This window comes from Manacus candei, unplaced genomic scaffold, assembly GCF_025592945.1.
Source record: "Manacus candei isolate 608988 ecotype Guabito, Panama unplaced genomic scaffold, ASM2559294v1 h1tg000237l, whole genome shotgun sequence".
NCBI classification, from domain to species: Eukaryota; Metazoa; Chordata; class Aves; order Passeriformes; family Pipridae; genus Manacus; species Manacus candei.
Window position 1 is genome coordinate 46314 of NW_026138285.1, and position 6670 is coordinate 52983.

Consider the following 6670-nt stretch of genomic DNA (forward strand, 5'->3'; position numbering starts at 1 on the left):
TATGCTGTCTGAGCTGCTGAGGCAGCCCAAGTATGAAGAGAAAGCAGGAAACCAGCTTTAAAATGAAAGTGGTAAGAAAAGAGGGATTTGAGACCTAGAAGGGTCATCAGCTCAAATGCTTTTGCCCATTCTTCTACTATTTCCCTGTGGAAATAGTAGAGGTGTGCATATCCCATGCATAGAAAACAATATCTTAGCTGGACATGACCAAAAGTATTCTGGTGCAGGCAAGAGCCATTAAGTAATTCAATTGAATTCCAGAATGCTGGGAACGACCATCAGAAAAGACTTAGAAGGTTTTAACAGGTAAAAGGTCATCAGTTTATGAATATAAAGTCAATTTTCTGCCTTCATAAAATCTCAGCTCTTGAAATTGTTTACTCTTCCACAGAAATACAATGGAGCAGCATTTGACCTCAGAGCCAAACTTGAGATTTTCTGTTCTAATTTCTTTATTTTGGTGAGAAACAGCTCCTGGTATTCACCAGTGTCACAGAGCAGACGACTAATTTCTGCATAACTTCTCCTTTCTAGTTTTGATTTCTCTTTAGCCAAAGAACTGTCGTTAATGTTAGAAAGCGCTAGTAAATATCGATTTGTCTCACTCCAGCACCCTTTTTCTGAGCAGCACAGGGACAATATCTGATTTCCTTTCAATTTTTTAGCAGTTTATGATTTCTCCTTGCAGCTGCAAGATCTTTTTTTAAACCTCACATGCATACGCGCACACACACACCCCTCTCCCAGCAAAACTGTTTTTCCTTCATCATCTTTCCACAGGCTTCCAGTGCTGGTCCCGCACATCTGAGGGTCCTCTCCCTGCCTGAGATACAGCCCAACCCTTGCACCTACAAACAAGCCAGAGCAAACCAGGTACAGGTTCTTGGAGGAGTATATGGAGTTAGGGTTCATGCTCAGCTTTAGCATTTCTGCCTTCCTGCATTTCTTCAGGTTTTTTTTAAGGTCCTCTCTTTCCCTCTCATCTCTCTATCATGCACTCTCCATTGATGCATCTCTTTGTCTTCTTTCCACAGATAGATATTTCTAACCAACTTTTATTTCTGTCATGCTGCTCTTCCTCTCTTCTTTTAGCAGTGTAATTTCTCCTCATGTCAAGTGACTTCTGCCTTTTCACCCACCTTATTTTTCCTAGACTTGAGACTCTGCTCATACCAATGTACAACTGTGCAACTATCCATTGTCTTTAGCTAAGTAGTCTTGATTCTGTGGGAAAATAATTCGCCTACATTGATGTCTCTAGTATCAAGCTTCAGCTATTGTTTTTCTTCTCATGCCCATTGACACAATATAGTACATGCTCTAATAATACCTTTCCAACTGTTAACAATCGCTTTTTTCCCCAAATACCAAGGATGGATAAAAGTTCCCTTTCAGACACATTTTTCAACAAATATTTCCCAACATACTGACTTTATTTAGGAAAATATGCATTAATCCAAATAAATAATGGCATCCCATGGTACTGGCAATGAAAAAAATAGAAAAGGCACAAACGTACAGAGGGTGGTATACTTTTGCATTGCTTTTCACTTGGGGGAAAAAAAAAAAGGTCTGACCTTTAAAAGAATCCCATTCCCTCCTACAGGTTGAAAATATAAAAATGGACATTTTTTTCCATGTAATTTCTTGATGATCTGTGCAGACCTGGAAAGGCAGTACTGGTCAGATGCAGCTATGCTGATTGAACTTTGGCAAAAAGCTGGTGCAGCTTTTGATTTTGCTGTACTCAGTTTTGCGAAGCAATCTTGGCCCCTCATTTTCAGGAACATTAAAATTCACTGAGTTTAACTTTTTTTTTTATTAAAAAAGGAGAAATGACACAATTTTAGCCTGTGATTAGGAAGCGGTCTTTTATTTATAGACCCATTTGTTGCCTAAAAGCATTTCTTTTACATAATTGCTTCTTCAGACTGTTTGCTTATGTCGATCAGAAAACGTATTTTGGAAGATTAGGTCATTTGTACTTGTGTAAATCTGAGCAATAATTCAAATAAAGTAAGGTCAGTTTAAATGAATACCATATCTAGCACAGGGATAAACCTATTAAATTAAAATCACTGAACATAAGACTGTTGACGATGTACTTACAATGGAAAGTGTCACATGAAGATACTTTCTATTTACTAATTTATGTCAATGACACAAAGATGGGATGAAATTCTCTTTAAAGTTGAAAGGGGGTTAGTACATGTCAGAAGGTCAAATGGGAACTGATTTCCAGTTGGCAATAAGTTAATGTTACTTCTATCAGTCATAGTAAATAGTTAATACTTGATTGCTAATATAAAAAAAAACAAACCAAAACCCCAAGAGTGGTAAACAACCCAGACAGCCAAACAAAGGAGCTGAGTTCATCTCAATGTTACATTTTAAGAATCTGAATCAGAACGATTACATTTGTAGTATCTATTATTGGGTTTTTGAAACAATGTAATAATTCTGTCTATAATATTGGAGTTTCAATCATTCATGGACAAAAGCATAATTTCAGATGTATACCTCAAGCCTGAAAACTTTACATAGGTGCTCGACTTCACATGTGAGAGTGGTTCTACTGAATGCAACAGACCTGTAGTTCTCTTCTGCCCATGAGATGAGTTTCAGCTATCAGATCAGAATTTGTTGGTAATCATTACACTGAAGGACTGATTTTCAGACTGTTTGCAAAACATTTGTGTTTGAAATTTAGATACCTAAATTGCATAGTATTGCCTTTGTTTCTCCCAGGATGACTGAAATGGGAACTTATCCAATGAAATTACATCCATCCTCAGTGTTTCAGGAAAATACAGAAGTATATGCTTCAGCTAAAGAATGTACTCAAAGGCTTTGCTGAATGAGGCCCTGATGAATAGAGGGGAGCTGCACGATGGTCATTTTGATAAACATTCACCTCTGTTAAAACTAGAATATTTAAGAATTTTGTTATGTGCACAGAAATCTTCCTGACCAGGAATGAGAACAAACAGAACTGGGGACCAGCTGTATCAAGAGACTCCAATCAGACTTCTCACTCCTTGAAACTTTTAAGAGTGTGACACAGGGATATGTTTACAGTTGGTATGCTTGTCAGTTCATAAATCCTGGGGCAATTCCATGAGATATGAGTTCCACAGTCCCTTGGGTAATGGGGAAGGAATGAACAAAGAAATGAGGCCACAGATCAGGTGTCTGCTCCTGTTTATAAGCTGCTTGTCAGCGTATTTTTTGTATGCATTTACATGTACATAGAAATACATATGCATGTAGAAAAAAACTGTACCCAGTGCACAGAGGATCCCTGTTGGTACCACATTCACAGGACATAAAATTCCTGTTCTGATAGTAACTGTGTTATCAAAATTGAGTTAACCCACTTTTTATCCTCTTTCTCACAACCTCAATGTTTAGGGAAGACTTCCTGATGTTTAGCACTGCAGGCCACTCATGATGCAGCCCACTCATGATGCAGCCATTTGAGCACCCTGGCACACGCTGGGTGTGATGCGGGGCACAGCACCACTCCATACTCTCTGATGGGCTGCAGATGTAACCATCCTGATTCATCATGCATCTCATTTTCTTTGTGATGCTATGGTTGTCTTTTTACGCAAACAGTCCTTCTTCACCTTCCAAGCCCCTGCAAAACCTCACAATAGTTGGAAGATGACAGTATTCCCAATGCCAAGAGATGTTGCATCCAAAGAGGGGCTGGGGTTTTCCTACACTGGGTTAATCAAGAAGGGTTAAGTCATAATTTGTAAACAAAATTGAGTTTAAATAAATTTTCGTGATGCATTCTGCTTCAAGTATCCCCTCAAATGTATCACTTAAAGTTAGCATTAGAGGAAAATGCTATTAAGAGGGCATAAGGTAAACTCATTTAGTTGCTCAAATTGTATAACACAATGAATTAATATGGTAATGCACCTTCAGAGACCAGAAGTAGATAATAGAGGTGAGCAGAGGTTTTCTAGCTTGGTTTCAGAAAGGCAAAAGTAATTTATCATTCTGTTGCAGTTTTGGAGGGTAGCATTTCTCATTTCTTCTGACTCTCCCTCTGTTACTCTCTTAGTTTCATTTTTAAAACATCCAGGTTTTGAGGTTTTTCTTTCTTTTTATTTCAGGTAGAGTTCCTATTGAATTCAGCCATACATAGCTTCCCCTGGAGAGGCAGCAAGCATCAGACACTTTTAATTTCAACTTTGTGCTTACAGGCTTTAAGGGGCTGCAGCAACCAAGGACTTGTCTCTCTCAGACCTTCAGCTCACTTCCCTAGCTCACATAAGCAAGGTATGGAAACAATAAAATAGTATAATTTCTTTTTTTGCTTCAGTTGTCAGGGTCAGGGAGAGACTGCAGCTATGATTGGTGGTTTATGAATAACCCTACTCCTTTTCTTTATGGCCACACAAATACGTGTTATGTCTTTATTACGTTCGTGCATTGTCCTATATGGGCCTGTTTTTAATTAATAGAAAACAATGCCCTTTTGACCTTACCCCACAGGAAATACTGCCTCATTTATGCTAGCCATAAATTAAGCTAATACTGCCTGTGTGTCCAACATATTTCTCTCAGGTAACATTCACTCAAATATTGAACAGGGAGAGAAAAGAAGGGAAAACCTATTACTAAACCATTGGCATCAAGATGGACTCTGTATTTGTTAAAAGGCACATCTGAGAGAGAGAGAGACTTCATTGTACCATAATAGTTGTGGGAAGTAGAGAAAAGCATCTGACACGATTGAAACAGAAGGAAATTTTAGCAATGCAAAATCTAGTTGCCCAGACAGGAATGTCATCTGATGCTATACTGAGGCAAACATCTTCAAAGGAATTTAGTGGAGAACAAAAACCTTTACAATGGAGAATAAAAGATACTCTACAAATATATCATAATTAACCATACTAATTTGGCTGTATAATTAGATAATCTCTTTGTTTTTCCATTCGCTCTTTTAACTTCAAACAGTGCACAGCAGTAAAATACAAAATATTTTACTTTGCCTTATGTGTATGCTTAATGTTGGCAAACAGTAGATATCTCCTCACAAATGAGTTGTCACAAATAACTCCTTGTTTGGTGGCGACATCCTTGGTCTACATCACAGCTACAGGAAGCCTAATCAATTATGCCCCTAAAATGAAATAAGAGCTCTATGGTGCCAGGGGCATAGCTCATAGAATTAATTACAAGGCAAGTTTACATATTGAAGTACCAGTTTATGGAGGGACTAATAATTTTTGATGAGACTTTGACAGGATATTACTCACAAGGATTATGAAAACACAAAAATCATTTGCAACTGGCTACTCAGACACTGGCTTGCGCCTCACAGCTGTACATCCCAGCTGTCACCCAAGGCCTGCCCCTTTCCTTTGTCAAGTGCAGACAAAGATACCCAAGGATACCATATCATTACCCAAGCAGAGAGCACAGAGCAGTCCCCCTCAGCTGCCTACATCCACCCACACAACGTCTCATCTCTCTGCCTCTCCCTCCTACAATTCTATGTTACATCCTACAGATTATGGCAGTGTGGGGCACACAGAACTTTTTTTTTTTTTTTTTTTTTTTTTTTTTTAAGACTGGGAAACCCCTTTGAAGAAAAAACCCCGAGATGTTATTAGTGGCTGCAGTGAGAGCAAGGCTGCAGGGTGAGCTCTCGGATCCCAGGGAATCCAGCCAGGGGCAAGACTGTGCAACTTCCCCAACCTCAGTGCACTTCCAAGGGCTGATAATGGGAAATAGGATTAGTCAGGCATTGGTGTTTGCTGAACAAAAACAATGTGGAGAAAAAAAATGTAAAAGATGAACAGTGACAGATGGCAGATCTTTGGGGGAAACAAGCAATTTTAATGGTAAAAGCAAACAAAGCAAATTGTGGCATGGATTAATGCAGAGCCTTTCATGCAAGAATTGAAAACATGTTGCTAATCAGCCCACCAAATCACTGAGAAGGCAGGTAAAACCTTTACACCACTGGCTGAACTGAGGCACAGAAAGGACAAGCACCTTGCCAGTATACTGCAGCCCGACACAATAATGCAAGAATGCCTGGCCAGCAGTGGGGTGCCATCCACTGTTTTTTACCAGCCCGCTGAGTCACATCCTGGAATGGCTAAAGCTGTTTAATGAATTGCCTTTATGAAGCTTCAAGACATTAGGACCCACATAGAACTCAAATGATGAATAGCCTGCCTCAAAGATGCCATTCATAATCAAATTTTAAATGTAATTCAGCTGAATGGAATCATTGCTCTTCTGTGCACCACTTACAAGCCCGGATGTTGGTCTCTGTGAACTGGGATAGTACCTTCTCCTGAAAGACAAGCTGTGAGTTATCCTGCACAGGAGCTCAGGAGAGAGCTGCACAAAGCCACACAGATGAACTTTCCACAGAGGGGGGCAGGAGGGAAATGAGATGTATGAAACAAGGGTGTGAGTACATGTGAGCATGTCTATTTATAAGCATCTTAACTTTTGTATGCACTGGCCACTTTCAAGCAGGCACGATACATGGGTAGCCATCAGAGAGATGCTGCGGTTTTCCAAATGTTGAGTATGGGGAAAACAGGTTGCTGAGTAGGCAGGAGGGGGACCCTACCTGTGACCTATTTGGGGAAAAAATCTAAATGAAGAGCCAAGGACACTGGCCAGAAAG

The 6670-nt window shown here is 39.5% G+C and overlaps 1 long non-coding RNA gene across 2 annotated transcripts in view; it reads left to right on the forward strand.

Annotated features, from left to right (window-relative positions):
- The window catches only part of LOC127464572 (uncharacterized), a 33747-nt gene that overhangs the window by 15846 nt on the left and 11231 nt on the right, over positions 1 to 6670 (forward strand). Inside the window, exon 3 of one of the 2 annotated variants that reach the window (XR_007901450.1) lies at positions 4128 to 4293. The exons of the other annotated variant lie outside the window; for it this stretch is intronic. This is a non-coding gene — a long non-coding RNA (uncharacterized LOC127464572). The remainder of the gene's footprint in view (positions 1 to 4127; positions 4294 to 6670) is intronic. 2 annotated transcript variants of the gene reach the window in all.